The 19,120-nt window shown below is 46.8% G+C and overlaps 1 long non-coding RNA gene across 1 annotated transcript in view; it reads left to right on the top strand.

The window, feature by feature from the left end:
• The window catches only part of LOC119175853 (uncharacterized), a 37,832-nt gene that overhangs the window by 2,760 nt on the left and 15,952 nt on the right, over positions 1 to 19,120 (top strand). The gene's annotated exons all lie outside the window — the stretch shown is intronic.

The following is a 19,120-nucleotide window of genomic DNA, read 5'->3' as shown; positions in this document are numbered from 1 at the left end:
CTGTAGGCTATTCCAGCCTACACTATTCCAGCCACTGTAACCGTGGATGTGAACTTGCTGCGATGCCATCGTTAGAGTGTACTAGAACAAGGGGAGTGCCCGGACCGAGATCCAAAAAGTGAGGCCCAAACGGGGTCAAATCCGCTAGTGGCGCTGCGATCGGTAGTCTGTGACCTGTCGTCGTTTTAAGAGCCGTGCGCAGCTCCGCCGAAGTGGTCGAGGGGTAGAATGCTCGCATCCCACTAAAAAGACCCAGGTTCGAATCACCGCTGTGACCATAGATTTTTTTTTAAATTTCACGTGTACAACTGTATTGTTTGGCTTTTTTTTTAAATATGCCTTCAGTTTCTACATATTGCTACAAAACATTACGCGAGATATGAAGTAAAGGAGAAAAAAACTTGACAGCAAGCGCATTTATTTGCAGCGCCACCGCACGGGATTCAACGAAAACTTAAAAGCATAGCTTGCGAGATTTTAGCGAATAAAAGAGAGACGGTGTGCTTTCACTCGCCTGCGGTCGCCGCCCACTGGCTCGCTTAAAAAAAGAAAAAGAAAAACTGAAAGTAAACGATTTTCAGTCGGCGGGAAGTCGCGAAGGTTTGAATACTGGTAAAGCAGCGATGTTCTGTCTGCTCGAGTTTTCAGTGTTCCTCCTCACACTAAATGCGTAAGATATTGGCGTGTAACATTAATAAAGCTATCACGAGGTGTGCGGAAACAGACAGGTGAACGTGTTCATATTTTTGTGGCAGACGATAAAAAAGCGCTGTCCGCAGTGCTCGTGCGCGAAACCTCATAGTTGCCGCAGCGGGCTGGCGGTGTAGCCGAGCAGACGACACGCGTGTTCCCCTTCAGATGTGGACCCCTCTGTACAAGTGAGAGTCTCACGTCCTGTTACACCTTTCGCAAATGAAACCAAAGCGGCAGGGCAACTGCTGTGTGCCCGGCTGCGGGGTTACCTACATAGGATCTACTGAAGGCAGTAAGTGTTCGCTATTCGCCGTTCCAACATCTCCGACCCTGAGGGAGAAATGGGAGTACAGCTTACGCTTGCCAAGAGGGCACATGAAAAGTTCAAGTGTGGTCTGCGAGGCACATTTCGAGCCGCATCATCTGCTTCGAGACTTCGTGCACATTATAGGCGGTAGAGAGGTCAGGTTGCCCCGTGACCGGCCAAAGCTTGCAGTCGGAGCAGTGCCTGTTATACTGAGTGGACAACAACGTTCCGACGGGGGTGACCAGGTGACTAATAATTCGACAAGTCGTCAGCATGCCAAACAAGATGCCCCCGGGCCATCAATGACCAAGTGCGAAGAGAAAAAAAGGTCCTCTAGCGCTGCGAGCTTGACAGAGAGGCATGCAAAGTGTGTGAAGTCGGCAGCGCATCCCGTGATGGACTGCAATTCGGAGACACAAGGCGGTACCACGAATGAAGGAAGACGTTCCCTTCTTACACTGACGATGCCGTCAACCTCCAGATGGACAGCCCTTCAGTTCCCGCATGTTGATGGTGTCTTCTATGTCACCTCCACACTAATACCGCCTTCAGAAATATCCCATGACAAAGTTATATTCCTGAAAGAAGAAGAAGACGGACTTCTCTGCCGAACACATATAAACGGCAGTCCTTACGACGAAAAACGGGCTCTATCTTTCGCACAGGCAGAGGAACATATGCAAAAAATCGACGCAGCTTCTGTATGCCCTGGCTCCATAAGGAAAAATGAACCTAATGATGGCCCACTTGAGACATTTGCCTCTGGACGGAACTTCAGATGCCATGGAGGAGCGTTTTACAGCAGAAGCTGTGAAGGTGTTGTACCTAACGGAGGTAAGTAGGTCTATGTACTTCACCGATACGGACAGAGCTTAAATTAAAGCGTATAGGAGAGGGACGTTTTGATAAAATTTATGGTGATTTTGAACGAGTTGTCAAAATATATGCAAGGAAACGACATTAATATGCACATCTTATTTCCATTTGCATGTTTTAATTGCTAACGGGCAGGGGTGTTTCTCTTACAGAGGTATAAAAAAAAAAGATCGCACAAGTTTACATTTCATGTGTGCAATTATTATCACGAAAATAAAAGAAAAAGAACTCGAGTGAAATTTATCACTGTTTAACACTACTGTGAGTTAATGTTCTTCCCATTACTCCTCTCAAATCGAGAAAGCTTGATGGTTGACGGTGCGTGCGTGCATATGTTTGTGTGCGTTAATGCGACTGTTTGTGGGTAGGCGTCTGTGTGTGTCTGTCTGTGGGGCGTAAACATGTAATCAGACCTTTTTTTTTTAACTGTGCAGGTGTAAAATGCCGTCCATGCGCCAAGGCAAGGCTGTCCCTGATTAGGAAAAAATGTAAGGTGATGCGTACCACTGCTGCTACTGGTGCCACTTCTGCAAAGCGAGCCATTTGTCGCCAAACGAAAACCTTGAGACAGCAAAATCGCCGACTGCTTGGACGGGTGTCAAACTTGAAATCAAAACTGAGAGAAATGGTGAAGCAGAACAAAGCTATAAAGGAAGGCACTTTTGAAGAAAGTATTGCTGACATGCCTCCAAAACAAAGAGAAGCAGCACTTCATTTTTTCCGCGCTTCCAAACGAGCGAGTACCAGGGGATTAAAATTCACTCAGAATTGGATCTTAGAGTGTCTGCTCATGAAGATGAAAAGTCCAAAGCTTTACAAATACATGAGAAGCAACAAGATCTTAGTCCTACCAAGTGAAGACACCTTGAGGAAATATTTGAGCTCGTACAAGACAGGGTTCGGTTTCTGCACAAGGGTCCTGAGTGCTCTAAAAAAAAAGACGAGATCTATGGACGCCTTTAAGCGACACGGAGGGCTGCTAATTGATGAAATGAAACTATCTGAACACTTGTCAGTCACATCCGCCGCCACTATTGAAGGTTTGGTTGATTTAGGCCATTTTACATCAAAAAAAGATAAATGTGAGCCATGCGACCATGGCATGGTGATTATGTTTGCACCTTTCACCGGCAAGTGGACACAAGTATTAGCAGTATTCGCAACACACGGGAACGTTAAAGGAGAGCTCCTCGCGAAAATTCTAGTGGAGGCTGTATTGCTTGCAGAAGATGCCGGTCTTTTCGTGGACTTTGTCACTTGCGACGGTGCGACATGGAACAGGAAGATGTGGAAGGTACTTGGAATCGAAGCAACGTCTGAGAACATTCAATGCAGAATGAGGCATCCCAAAGACAGCAGTCGCTACGTCCACTTCCTTTCGGACTTTCCGCATCTCATAAAGTGTCTTCGCAACAACTTGCTCCTCCACGACTTCAACACTCCAGATGGGCTGGTAGGTTTTCAAGCTCCCATTTATTCCTTTTTCTTCTGTTGTTTTATTGTTGTGTGTTTGTTATAGAACTTGAACGAATGCTTTCCGATAATTTTTGCGTTTATGTTATGGAGATACACTTCGTTGAGAAATGTATGCTTCGCGTCCAGTTGGTTCATTGGGTAAATGTCAATGTAAGATAGCACTCACTCACTACAGTTGAGGAAAACAAACTGGGAAGGCTGCCGGAGCGCCGCCATAGTCCTCTTTGTGGGCTGTTGTTACCATGAGTGACACTCCCCCTCCCCTCCCTCCAAGAAAAAAAAGAAAAAAAAATGTCTGCTGAACTTGAGATGTCGGATTTAGGGCTCCCATGCAACAGCCCAGAAGGGATGGGGTCCTCGATCCTCTCCATTCAAAAAACAATAAAAGAAAAGAAAAGGTTTGTAGACGTTTTAGTGCGACAACGTTAGAACTGTATCTACAAAATAAAAAAGAATCCTGTGTTCGAGTGGGTTTGGCGGACAAATTCGTTCGCTAATTCTGGAACATCGCCAAATCAAGTATACACACACACACACACACACACACGTATATATATATATATATATATATATATATATATATATATATATATATATATATATATATATATATATATATATATATATATATATATATATATATATATATATATATTGCCACGAGGCCACCCATCTTTTCACCGAGACCTACTAACTTCTCGAGATCCATGGTGTCTCGCAAATAAAACCTTGCCACGTGCACAAAATATCTGCCTAAAACGGTCTATCGGAACACTCTCTGCTCACTCGCTAACGAGAACAATGAGCAACACACAGAAATCGGACCGATAGCACTATCAACGACTCGAGGCTCTTTCTCACTACTTTGGACACACCGTGCACCATATATATGGTGCACGGTGGTTATATATGGTTATATATATATATATATATATATATATATATATATATATATATATAACATTATTTTGACACTTTACAATAAACTATTGCTATATGCTAAGGAAAGGCCTTTGCTCAGCAGGAGTAAGAGTCGGGAATGATCCGAGATTCGTAAACTGTACGAATTTGTCCGCCAAACCCACTCGAACACAGGATTCTTTTTTTATTTTGTAGATACAGTTCTAACGTTGTCGCACTAAAACGTCTACAAACCTTTTCTTTTCTTTTATTGTTTTTTGAATGGAGAGGATCGAGGACCCCGTCCCTTCTGGGCTGTTGCATGGGAGCCCTAAATCCGACATCTCAAGTTCAGCAGACATTTTTTTTTTTTCCTTTTTTTTCTTGGAGGGGGGGGGAGTGTCACTCATGGTAACAACAGCCCACAAAGAGGACTATGGCGGCGCTCCGGCAGCCTTCAGTGGAAAAGTCTATACTTCTTACGACGTTAGCTTTCGTTTGACGAAGCCGCACGCCACCTACCGGCATTGAGCATTGGACTCGGTAGTCGACCTTTTACGTACCGTATGAAGCGTGCGGCGATGTTTCGTTTCATGATTTCATGGCAGTAACCGTCTCCTTCCAAGCTTGTGCATCGGCCTTAGTGGCGGATCCAGGGGAAGGGGGGGGGGGGAACAGGGGCGATCGCCTTCCTTCCCTAAATTTCTGTCAGCGCTCCTCCCCCTCAATTCAATGCTCGCAGTCCACCTCCTATCACCAATTAGGACAAATGAGTGGAACCCCTGTGAGCACATAGTAACAGTGTTGGCACAACGAAGAGGTTTTTCTGCTAGTAAAAAGAAAAATTCATTACCACGCCCCCCCCCCCCCCTCCTGTGTTACTTAATGTGACCTCCCATCTCAAATAAGTGGCTAGATCCGCCCGTGCTCACACGGTAACTTCCTTCGTTTACCGCGTCTTTACATATCATGAATTCACTTGTTATGGAAACCTCGCCCGGAAACGGTTCCATTTTTGTCCGGGTGACATTAGAGGAGGCTTCATGTCAGAACCCCCTAGCAGATTTTCACATACGCAGGATTAGATTGGTGGCATTAACGATGACCTGATATTTTTTATTCGTTGCCTCGTTAAATATTTGAGCCCTTGAAGAGCCATAAAATTACTTCCTCTAGTTGAAGAGTTTCCGGGTTTTACAACATAATTCGAACTTCCCCATCAATTGTTAGAACTAGTTTCAATTACATATGATTTATGTTTCAGGTCTCCTTGGACGCTGTCAAAGACGTCTACGCAATGGATGGGAGCATCGTGACACTTCGCGTGATGCATGGCATACGGGAGGCCCACCTCAATCCGAACAACTTTGAGAAGATGCGCGTCCCCTACGCCTACCAATTGTTCGGTCCACAAGTGACCCGTGGTCTGCGGTTCTACCAACAAGATGTCGAACCGTCGAGACGCAGCTGCATACAGGCGACTTTGCGGTTCTTTGAGTAAGTGTGTCCGACATCCTAATTGTGTTGGTATTAACAGCAAAGCTTACGATATGTTTGAAGAGGGAAGTAGAAGGACATATATGTTTGCACAGCTGGGCACTTGAGCATGCAATATACACTAGAGCGAGTGTACCGTGCTGAGTGTGTGTATATATCAGAGTCACCTGAAACGGCAAGCCTAGGAACTGTCGTCAACGGACACCTCATTACTACGGCGTTTTGTTCTCCTTGTGATATATTGCAGGACACTTCGAACATGCTGCAAGGGAAGCCTGTGGCATGTTCCGAAACCACATAAAACGCTCTTATAGGTTATTCGAACATCTTACTAGAATGTTAAGCTCACAGGGATAAAACAAATTTTCTCTACGCAGATTATAACATGTGGCATTTACTGCGTTTCTTGTCGCCCAAACCCCCAGCGTTTCTTTCAAACTTAGTAGTAAATTTCGCAACGTTACCTGTGCTAAGTTGTACTCAGTGTACATCTGTCCGTAAACCAAACAGCATAATTATATCATACTATTAATTTGGCGACACCTTCATGCACCTGAAATAGTGAGGCACGAATCCCCACGATGGCATGCAGTGTGATGTGCATTGCGCGGTCTTGGTAAAATTATCTTGCACACGTACAAATACATAAAACGGCGTGCAGAGAGTAACGTTCTTCTTATTTTCTTTTATTTTATGCAGGATGATAAACAGCATCATCAACATCATGTCCTCTCGGTACGCGAGAGTAGCGCTGCGGTTGAACTCAAGTGCGGTCGACTGCCTCTACACCTTTCTTGCGTACTTGACTGAATGGGAGTCGCACGTAAAAGGCACGCGGGGCTTCCTTAGTCAGTCCACAGCAGCAGGGTTTCGAGTAACCATCAAAAGCACCTTGCTATTGCTGGAATACCTGACGACGGAAGTAGGCTATGCCTACCTGATGACAGCCCGGCTCAACCAAGACCCCCTGGAGAACACTTTTGGTATAGTGCGGCAGTGCAGCGGGAATAATGATCATCCTACGCCGCAGCAGTTCCTCGACACAATGGCATGCATCAGCTTTTGCAACCTTGTGCGCTCGCCGGACAAGGGCAATGTGACTCCTGGCACACTTGACTCTCTTTTGTCCCCTATACTGTGCTCGCCTCCGTCACCGCCACCGCAGACCTCCGGCTTCACTCATGCACTAGATGAAATTCACTTTGAAAGCAATGAAAACGACATGTTGGATGATGTGGTGACACATGAGAGTGACCATGAGGCATACGTGTCTGTCAGAAGTGACCGCAGACTGGTCCACTACATAAGCGGGTATGTTGCAAGGAAATGCATCGTGCCGTTGCACTGTTCTGCTTGCGAAAACGACTTGTTGACTTCACGAGAATCTGAAAGTGCTATCGCACAGTTCACACAACAGTGTGATTACGGGGGCCTTTTGTACCCATCTTCGACCTTGTCCAACTTTATTGGTTTTCTCGAAGACACTTTCACTGAATGTTTTAGCACTCGCCGCGTGCACCATGACAGCATCATGGATGTGATAGAGCTTCTGAAGGTGAAAAAAGCAAAACTAATTGGATGCGAGGAGCACCGTGAACATGTCACGGCACGAGTGGTAGGTTTTTATGTGCTGACAAGACTGAGATTCTTTGTCAAAGCCTTGAATCGTGCACAGCCATCTAGGCGGAAGTCTGCACAACAAAGAAAACAGAGCAGGTGCTCGTAAGGAGCCAGGGTTGTTTATAAATGAAGAAGTGGCCATCAAAACAAATTCATTGAAAGTTCGGTTTCGATGTGCATTGGGAGTACTCGTGCAGTGCTACGTAGCTGACATATCAGCGATCAGAAGATGACAACGAAAGAATGGACTGACTTGCCCGCCGTGCTTGCTGTGCTCTGTGTGGTTCGGTGTTATTACACTCGCGAATAGTCATTTTACGTGACATATTTGTGGTGGAGCTGCTGGCTCTTCCCTGTACCCATCACGAAGCTCCACTTCGGACGTATCATCACGGGTCCAACCATGTCACAGGTTCAAGGAACATCGTCTTCACCACCCGCCTCTTCTGTGACTCCTACCTACGTTGTCGTATACCTCCTGCTCGTGATCCTGGCATATTTCCAGGATATATAGATCGCTTTGACGTTAGATATATATGGGGGGTTTAACGTCCCAAAACCACGATATGATTATGAGAGACGCCGTAGTGGAGGGCTCCGGAAATTTCGACCACCTGGGGTCCTTTAACGTGCACCCAAATCTTAGCACACGGGCCTACATCATTTCAGACCGCATGGGAAATGCAGCCGCAGCAGCCGGGATTCGATCTCGCGACCTGTGGGTCAGCAGCCGAGTACTTTAGCTACTGGACCACCATGGCGGGGCACGCTTTGACGTTGACAAGTGCCTTAACGTGTACGAACAGATCAGCGCCGGCTATAGGTGGGCCCGACACTCATGCTCGCCAACGTGTTTCTTTACCTTGATGGCCCACTGCAGATGTGGTTCCTGTAGGTTATTCGAACACGTTACTGAAATGTCAAGCTCACAAGGCTAAACCAAATTTCCTCTACGTAGAATATATAGTGTGACATTTACTGCGTTTGTTGTGGTTCGAGACGCACGAAGTCGACATTGCCAGCTGGGACACTTTCAAGGAGACGATCCGTGACCTTTTCGGCGACACTGCTGCACGGCAGACGACTGCACTAAATCAGTCGGCTACTCGGGTATAGGCGTCTACCGAATCGGTAGACGTCTCACGGTTACCCAGTTCTGACGAAGCCATTTTCGAAGTATGATTGGATCAGACCTTTCGCCTGATCAGGCCGATGCTCTCTGTCAGGTTTCGGACTCGATCACGGTGACATTTTTGGTATCCGTGGTCATCCCTTGGGCCAGACTAATATTGTCAAGCACCTAATTAACAATGGTGACTCTGCGCTTATCCACTGTCGGCCTTGCCGCGTGTCCGCATCAGAACGAGCAGTGATTCAAAAGGAAGTGGCCAAAATGCCAACGAAAGACACCATCGAGCCATCGTCGAGCCCTTGGGCCTTCCCAGTGGTCTTGGTAAAGAAGAAAAGCGGCTCCTGGCGTTTCTGCGCTAGTTATCGGCACCTCAAAAAAATTACGAAAAAAAAAACGTGTACCCTCTTCTCCGTATTGACGACGCACTTGACTGTCTGCATGGCGCCACCTTCTTTTCATCTCCCGACCTCCGATCTGGCTACTGGCAAATTGCTGTAGACGAAATGGATCGTGAGACAACTGCATTCGTTACCCCCTGACGGCATTTACCAATTCAAGGTCATGCCGTTTGGCCTCTGCAATGCCCCGGCAACCTTCGAGAGAATGACAGATACGCTACTTCAAGGATTTAAATGGGCGACGTGCTTGTGCTACTTGGATGACGTGATAACTTCTCACCCACCTTCGCCACACACCTTGAACGCCTTTCTACCATTCTATAATATTCCGCTCTGTCCATGATGTTCTCAGTTTCGTGGGCCTCTGCTCCTACTTTCGGCGGTTCGTGAAAACTTTGCGGCACTCGCACGGCCACTTACCGACCTTCTCAAACAAGATGCCCCATTTCATTGGGGCCCTCTTCAAACTGACGCCTTCTCTCAACTAATTACCACTCTCACGACAACCCTATTCTTGCGCATTTCGACCCCGATGCTCCTACAGAAGCGCGCACAGACACGTGTAGTCACGGCATTGGTGCAGTTTTGGCGCAAACTCAGCGGGGCAACGACCGTGCAATTGCGTATGCAAGTCGTCTCCTTTCGAAATCTCAACGCAAATACAGAGAAATTTCATTCATTGTTTGCTGTACACCTATGACTTCTTCGCCAGTTGAACACAACTTATGCGGATACGCGTTCAACGAATGATTTTGTACTATGTGCTAGCGTGTTTTTTATGTACGTCACTAACAAGACAAAACAAACCACGACCACTTGCTTGCCTTCGGCATAGCACGCTATACTTAGGATAGAGTGTACTAGAACAAGGTTGTTCTAGTACACTCTACTTAGGATTAGGAGACCTCACATTTAAGCCTGACTGCGAAAACTCCCGTAGCTACCATGCAACCGCGGATCATTTCATGTCTACATTTTTGGCATCACGTCTGAATAGAACCAACGCACTTTCAACAAAACAAAACAACAACGACGACGACGACAATGGTTTTGCGTGATAAAACTATATACCGCGTGAGGCTCGCCGTATTCAGTGTAGCACTCTCCCAATTACGACCACCTGTGGTTCTTAGCGCCTACATCTAAGAACGCAGGCCTCTATCATTTCCACGCCATCGAAATGCAACTGTCGAGATCGGGATGCGATCCTTATCTGCGGGTCAGCAGCCTCGTGCACATCAATCACCACTGTGCCATTGACATCAAAACCGATTCCTTTACAACTGTAATGGGCAGGCCTGGTTGGTACACTACTGGAATGGTCATGACGTATCTGTCATTCTTACCTTGTGTCACGCGTCTTAAGCACTGTTCCGTGCCACCCCATCCCTACAATAAACGCTAGTGACCATCGGCCGTATGCACAAAGTGTGCACCACTAAATATGCTTTCAAAAGACAAAATGTATACGTTGACAAAAAATAGTTGTACAAGAAAAGTACATTTGTATTTCAATACTACTTCATCAAAAGCACAGGCAACCGGCGCGCTTTAGTTTTGCCGTTTAGCTGCCGCTGAGAGAGTTGAAAACGATGCAGGCGCCAATGACGCAAAAGCTAAATACAACAAAAAGCGCGCCGATCACATATAGATGCGCCCGCAAAACACAAGCATTGGTTTGCATCATTTATTTTCGCTGAGGGCGGCCATAATTATAAGATATATGTTCGCAATATCAGTTGTACAGGAATACTACATATGTATCCAAAATATCAACACGTTCACCTCTTTCCGCACACCTCGTGATCGCTTTACTCGAGCAGACAGAACATCGCTGCTTTACCAGTATTCAAACCTTCGCGACTTCCCGCCGACTGAAAATCGTTTACTTTCAGTTTTTCTTTTTCTTTTTTTAAGCGAGCCAGTGGGCGGCGACCGCAGGCGAGTGAAAGCACACCGTCTCTCTTTTATTCGCTAAAATCTCGCAAGCTATGCTTTTAAGTTTTCGTTGAATCCCGTGCGGTGGCGCTGCAAATAAATGCGCTTGCTGTCAAGTTTTTTTCTCCTTTACTTCATATCTCGCGTAATGTTTTGTAGCAATATGTAGAAACTGAAGGCATATTTAAAAAAAAAGCCAAACAATACAGTTGTACACGTGAAATTAAAAAAAAAATCTATGGTCACAGCGGTGATTCGAACCTGGGTCTTTTTAGTGGGATGCGAGCATTCTACCCCTCGACCACTTCGGCGGAGCTGCGCACGGCTCTTAAAACGACGACAGGTCACAGACTACCGATCGCAGCGCCACTAGCGGATTTGACCCCGTTTGGGCTTCACTTTTAATGCATTGGTGCTGCGGCCGGTCCGGGCACTCCCCTTGTTCTAGTACACTCTACCATCGTTGTTTATCGGGGCAGGGAAAAGGTGAAATGGCACCAGAACGCTAGAAACAGCAAAGAACGAAAATCTGCACGGATAATGATGCCTAATAATTATGGTAACAATTTCAAACATATTATTTACACCTTTTCTTTTTATATTTTCTGACATGCAACGAAGTGTACACACGTTAGCGTTCGTGGATGATATAATATACCAAAGAGCCTAACCAGAAAAAAGCGTGACGTCATTTCTGTGCGGTGCAGCAGCCAGATCTGCGGGGGGGGAGGGGGGGTGGCTCGTGCGCCGCTCGGCGCAGCAGTCTCTGCCTAATTTTACCTCTCTTTTGCAGCTTTTTTGTATGATTTGTATAAAAAGTTTTTGTTACATACACTTTGCCAAACATATTTGAAGTTTTCAGTGTTTTGTACTTGCATTGCTTTTATGTAATATTTTTTTAAAATTTAGTGCAACTACAGTCGTTTGACGAGGTGGTGTTGATTATTTTTCACGTTCTGGGCTGGGACAAGGAAACGAGAAAGAAGAAGAGCGCGAGCGAGGGACGCGGGGACGCTCAAGTGACAGCAGAGCGCTTCCGAACGCAGTTAAATAAACAAGTTTTTTTGCCTTATACCTTAAAGACGGAGTTGAGTCTGATCGCAGTGTCTGGAATGCCATCGTCTAAACATTGGTGCCGAAGAACCGGGATTGAAAACCAGGACCCTACGGACGGCTACCAGTCATCTGCAGTGGCATGGAGCGACTGAAGTCGAAGCGGACGTCGCGGCGAGCACAGAACACGAGGATTATAAACGAGGCAAGTGAGCTCCTAGCTAACGACTCTGCCTCCTATGACCAGCTCAACTCCATATATGAGAGGCTGAAGGCTAATAACGAAGAGCTTAAAAACCTGAACAACTAGATTGAGCCACATATACCTGACGAGGAGTTCGAGGACGAGTATAACGCTGTCTTACAATACGAGGACGTTGCTACGCGCATTCTCGCTGAGATTCTCAGCAAGAAAGATCGCATGCTAAGGACATCGACTGGAACTCAAGAAAAAGTTGCCCAGACAGTCGTAGCACCATCAGACAAAACTGGAGTTAAATTGCCTAAACTGACAATAGCTCCTTTTTTTGGAGACCTATGCAAGTGGACCGAATTTTGGGAACAATTTTACCAAATTGTTCATAGTAACAATCGCTTCACTGCCACAGAGAAGTTTCATAACCTGCGACTGTATCTTAAAGGAGACGCTGCATCAGTAATTGCGGGCCTTCCGACGACAGAAAGTTGCTACAGTGACGCCATCAAAATGCTACAGAAGCGATTTGGGGACAAGACGCGCCTGGAGCAAGAATATTTTGCCAAGCTACGGATGTTAAGCCCTGTCCGTTCATCGACTGACACCAAAGCGCTACGCAGCTTGTACGACCAAGTTCTCGTGAATATCCGAGACTTAGAGACTTTGGGTGTGCACAAGTCGTCATTTTCGTCAATGCTCTGCGACATCCTACTGCGTGCTCTTCCACGGGATATAGTCGTGCAGTATCATCGATCATGTGCCGTCCAGTTGGCATATGACTCGAGAGCTGAAGCTACACCCGTGGGACGAGACCGTGTGCTCAACTTCCTGTGTATCGAGCTGGAAAGCCTGGAGAAGAGTGATTTTAAGGATGCCAAAGGACGAGAACATGAAACACTCCCCGTGGCCAGTCAGTCGACGCACTCTCGGCGTGGGAAACCGACGTCATCTGTGCTTCACAGCAACTCGGTACGAGAAAAAAAGGACAACTGCGTATTCTGCTCGTCCAGCCATCACGGATCGGAAGCCTGCACAGCTGACTTGTCACTGACGCAGAAGAAGGAACTGCTTTCCAACGACAAAAGGTGTTTCCACTGCACCACCAAAGGACATCGGGCACGGGACTGCAAAAAGAGGATTTCCTGCTCCAGATGCCAAGCTCGACACGCTACAAGCATGTGCGATCCCGATAGGTTTTCGCGAAAGTCAGACTATGCTAACAAGAACTACGAAAAAACTACGGCAGTCTGTGCATCACTTAAAAGAAGACCCGTCAAGGAAGACTCTACCACTTCCGTTTTTCTTCAGACTTTCAGAGCATGGGCCATGAATGATGACACCTGCCGCTACATACGAGGCGTTTTCGATGGTGGCAGTCAGAGGACTTTCGTAACTGAAGATCTGTCCAAGCACCTCAAGCTGAAAAGCGTGGGAGCAACTCGAATAGCCTTCAATACTTTCGCAAATACATCGGACCAAGAGGCTAAGAGGCGTCGCATAGTAGAACTACGACTGCGAAGCCAGTTATCCGACGCGGAAATAGTCTTAACTGCAATAGAGATCCCAAGCATCTGCCAAGACATCGCAGAGACTGCAATGGACGTAGCCTTCGTTGCGTCTTTCAAGAAGCTGGGAAACGATGTTGCCGATGAGCTCATACATCCATCTATCATAACTAAGAGTGGCATCAGCGTACTTATCGGGTCCGATCAGATGTGGAAAGTGTTGACCGGCGAAGTTTCACGGTGCGAAGGCAACGAATCATTGATCGCACTGAACTCCAAGCTTGTATGGACCTTCCAGGGAAGCACATCGCATTTGGTGTCCCGCCCAACTACTTCACAAATGATGGTGTGCGTGCTAAAAGCCCAAGCTAGCGATTCCGACGAGATTTTGCGCTCCTTTTGGGAACTTGAAAACATAGGAATTACGGACACGATAAACAAGCCACCTGAAATGAGCAACACCATGAGGCATTTTGAGCAAACGATTAGCTTTATAAACGGAAGATATGAAGTGACCCTCCCTTGGAAGGATAATTTCGAGCTTGCAAGCAACAGGCAAGTAGCCGTTACTCGACTGGACAAGCTTGTCAACCGTCTCGACTCCAGGAAAGGACTGCTTGAAATGTATGACCGTACCATAAGGGAGTACTTGAGGGCAGGACACGCCGAAGTAGTCAGTGACGTACCTGCAGAGGTGACGAAATTATATTACATGCCACACAAGGAAGTCATGCGTGAACAAGCACTGACGACGAAAATGAGAGTGGTTGCTTCGTCACATGCCAAAGGATGCAAGTCACTTAATGACTGCCTTCAAAAGGGTGACAGCTTATACCAAGACCTCGTGCAAATTCTGCTACGCTTCAGAACGCACCCGGTGGCAGTTATCGCGGACATAGAAACGCATTCTTTCAAATTGCGATTCGGGAGGACGACAGAGATGCTTTCCGCTTTCTCTGGTTTGCAGAAGGAGATTTATCCAAGGGCAAGCTGCAAGAGTGGAGGATGACACGAGTGCCTTTTGGAGCTACATGTAGCCCATTTTTGCTCACAGCTACTATTCTCTACCACGTGAAAAGAGCACCAGCTGTCATGGCACAAACAGCGCAAACTCTTGCCGAGTCGTTTTACGTAGATGACTTAGTCACTGGTGCCGACACAGAAGAGGAAGCCGTTAAACTATGCCGAGAAGCGCGCACAATAATGAAATAGGCCGGCATGACATTGCGAAAATGGACAACAAATTCAGCAAATTTGATGCGCACGCTTGAAAATCAAGTGGAATCTACTAGTAATGAGATGGTCGTTTTTCACGAAACGTCGGTCAAGGTCCTGGGTTTGGTTTGGAATCCTGCAAAGGATCAATTCAACTTTTCGGTTGAAAATCTACTCCGGTTTTTGACAGCACAGACGGGTACAAAACGATTTGTCTTGAAGTCAGCATCAAGAATATTTGACCCGTTGGGATTTGTAGGACCATACGAATATTGTTTCAGAGACTGTGGATACGAGGAATTGGCTGGGATGAAGTCCTACCCAATGACCTGCAAAAAGAATGGAATGATTGGGTCATCCAGCTGCCGCAACTGCAACACGTCGTCGTTCCTCGCTATCTGGGCGGCGGAGCAAGGAAGACCAATGTGCTTCAAGTACATGTTTTCTGCGATGCCAGTCCAGCGGCATACGGAACAGCGATATACGTCGTATCAAGTCCTGAGGAGCCGATACTGTTGATTGCGAAGTCCCGTGTAGCACCCATTAAGGAGACAACGCTGCCGCGATTGGAGCTGCTGGCTGCCTTAATCGGCTCAAGAATGTTGGCATACGTGAAAAGGGCTTTGAGGAATGTTCAAGTTGACTACACGATGTGGACAGATTCCGCCATTGTGTTGTCATAGATAAAAGGTGACGTCAAAAAGTGGAAACAGTTCATAGCCAACAGAGTCAATGAAATTAGGTGCACTACAGATCCATCAAAGTGGAGATACTGTCCTGGAACGGACAACCCGGCTGACCTACTCACACGTGGCGCGACGCTTGAAAGACTGCTGTGCAGCTCAAAATGGTGGCATGGTCCCGAGTGGCTAACTAAACCGATGTCTGAATGGCCCCTACAGTTCTGTGAACTAGACATAGCGGAAGCCACCCAAGGTGAAGTTACAACAATCCACGTCGCACTGATGACACGCTTCTCAGTTCCGATAATTGATTTTCAACGGTACAGCAGGCTTCAACAGCTACTCAGAGTCACTGCGTGGATTTTCAGATTTACTGACCGATGCAGAAAAAGGAGTAATCATACAGGACATCTCGTGGCAACAGAAATGAATGCTGAACAGTATTAGATAAAATGTACACAAGAGCAAGGCTTTTTTGAAGCACTCACCACTTTGACCAACGGCCAACCAGTCGAGTCTACATCTCGAATCGCTGAACTACGCCCTTACATAGACAAAGACGGAATTCTTCGGGTTGGAGGCCGTTTATCCCTCATGCATTCCACACAAGATGTCAAGCACCCAATCATAATGCCGTCAAGTCACCACTTTTCGACACTTTTGGCAAACAGAGCCCATCTTCAAGTCTTACATGGAGGAGTTTGAGATACACTTACGCAGCTTCGGGAACGCTACTGGATTTGTCGAGCTCGCTCTTTGGTAAAAAGAGTGCTGCATGGCTGCAATATATGCAAGCGTTTCATTGCGGGCCCAGGAACTGCTGAGACTGCTCCGTTAACAAGTCATCGAGTGACACCAACGAACCCGTTCGAAGTTGTAGGAGTCGACTTCGCGGGCCCTCTGTATGCACGCACGGAGAAAGGGGACACGAAGTGCTACGTTGCACTTTTTACGTGCGCCGTATCTAGAGCCGTGCATCTCGAGCTTGTCTCGGAAATGACATCCGAGGCTTTCCTGCTGTGTATACGACGATTTGCAGCTCGGAGAGGATTACCTAGCGTGATCTATTCTGACAACGCACGAAGCTTTCACAAAACATCTGCAGACATAAAGCGGCTAAACCGAATGTTCTCTGAAGAGGACGTCGCTGGTCACCTCAGCACCAATGGCATTTCGTGGAAGTTTATAGCACCAAATGCTCCTTGGTGGGGTGGGCGGTGGGAGCGCCTTGTACGATCAGTGAAGCTTCCGCTGCGAAAAATTATCGGCAAAGCTCGTCTGAACTACGAAGAAATATTGACAGTGCTGGCGGAGGTCGAAGCAGTCGTAAACTCTAGGCCTCTGACTTTCATCGAGACAGATGCAGGAGAACCTTGCACTTTGACGCCAGCCGAACTTCTCCTTGGACGAAAATTGACTTCCATACCGTATGCGACCGCTGACGAAGTCAACAGTAATCCCAAACGATCAGACGCCATACGCAGACACAACTACAGGAAGCTGCTGGTTGAAAATTTTTGGAAGCGTTGGCAAAAAGAATACCTGTTGCAATTACGTTCTGCACACTTTGCCGACACGAAATCAAATACAGCATTGAAACAAGGGGACATCGTTCTCGTGCATGCGGACAACACTCCACGCCAGCTATGGAAGCTTGCAAGGGTCACGGAAGTGTAACGCAGTGCAGACGGTCTCATTCGTTCTTGCAAGATCAAGTTGCAAGGCGGTCACCTTGCGATCAGGCCGATACAAAGACTGTACCCACTTGAACTATGTGTTTAACTTTGCGCGAATGTTGATTATTTTTCACGTTCTGAGCTGGGACAAGGAAACGAGAAAGAAGAGCGCGAGCGAGGGACGCGGGGACGCTCAAGTGACAGCAGAGCGCTTCCGAACGCAGTTAAATAAACAAGTTTTTTTGCCTTATACCTTAAAGACGGAGTTGAGTCTGATCGCAGTGTCTGGAACGCCATCGTCTAAACAGTGGGATAGAAAAAGAGAGTTGCGGAACGTTAAGGAAGTCTGCGAAAGCAGTATTCCGTACCTTAGGCGGTTTGAACGGAGTTATGTAAGTGGGACGGCTTCTTGCTCTCCCATAGTAGAGTACGACGTATACTCTAAAAAAAAAAAAGGGAGCGAGAATGGAGAAACGGGCTCTGTTTCTCCTTCGGCGCAGCGACTTCCTCCCTTTCGGGCGCTTTACCCGTCGCGCCCTCTCGCGGCAAGGACCAAAGGAGCAACGTTCCTCCTTCAGCGTTCAAGTTTCTCCTCAATCACGGGGGTCTTGCTCGCGCGCATGTGCACGCCAAGCCTATAGCCGGCCGCGGCCAGTCGCGAGCGATTGCTTTTACCTAAAATTATTGTAAGCAATGCAGGAATGACGTTTTCTTTTGTTTTATTAGTGTAAAGTAAAAGCCTCTCTTTTTTTATCCTCAGGCACTCGCACGATGCTCCGCACACTTCCATGTGTGTCTCGTGTTGTTTCATACTACCAATTTGTCACGAATACAAGGAGCTCTGCTTCCCAAGCAGTCTTGCTTTATTGATTACCTTAGAGTGTAAAAAAATAATGATTTTTTTCGGTGTCGACATACTTGGTAAGCCCACGCATTTTTAGTTTCGCACGGCACCAACAGCACTCGTGAATTCAACGAGGCGCGTAAAAAAGCATCACACTTATTTTTTCATCATTCTAGGAAACCTGATACCACTGTACACTCCATGCGTGAAAGTACGATCATATACAATTGATAGATATACGTGCCACTACCGCCATATAGATGTTCTTTGCAGTTTACCCCCATTCGAATACGGCCGCCGTGGCCGGAAGTCGAACCTGCGTCCTCCAGCATAGTCACACGACACCCAATAAGGCTACGCTACCACGGCAGGTGAAAGCACAAAGGGAAACAGGCTGCGAAGTTTCACCGAGTGTTTATTCGCCAGGCTAGGTTACAACCATCAGAAACTTTTTAAACATCATCATAACTAAACTTTTGTGAAAAGTGAACCAATGACTTCTGTAGGTTAAACCAAATTCTGAATCGCATTCGTTTTGAATTGCCCATGCCAGCACTGAGAAGTAGGAAGGAATTATGCACGCGTGCAGTATGCCTTTCTCGTCCATGATTCTCCTTTGTCGTGAGAAACTCAACACAAAATGCACTTCTAGTAACAGCTGTGCACAGCAAGTAAGTACTAACGCTCACTCACCTTTGTGAAAAGAGTATTCCGAATCCAGAGTAATAACCCCCACAGCCGCAGCGCTAACAACAAAATTGTGGCACGCACTATGATTACCAGTTGACTCGCGAGAGGCATCTGAAGCAGAAATGTATGCAGGCACAACATTCTATAAAGTCATAGTAAACTTGCGCACTGCAGCGATAGTTCCTCCACTCAAGTATGAGAGCTGCCGCGACGTCAACAGCCACTGTCATAGCTCACGAAAAACTACCGTCGGATGCGAGGTCATCGCTTATTTCGCTCGCAAGACCCGCGTTGTAACGTGCGTATACACTGCTAGGACGGTCGTTACCGCATCGAAAACATTGTCGTTGAAGGGCTAGTGGTGTACTATATCCATGGCTAACGGTCACATTTGTGGTACGCACGTAAAAAGAATATAAGC

This window comes from Rhipicephalus microplus, chromosome X, assembly GCF_043290135.1.
Source record: "Rhipicephalus microplus isolate Deutch F79 chromosome X, USDA_Rmic, whole genome shotgun sequence".
NCBI lineage: Eukaryota > Metazoa > Arthropoda > Arachnida > Ixodida > Ixodidae > Rhipicephalus > Rhipicephalus microplus.
Note: the sequence above shows the minus strand (reverse complement) of the source record. Positions and strands in the feature narration are given on the sequence as shown.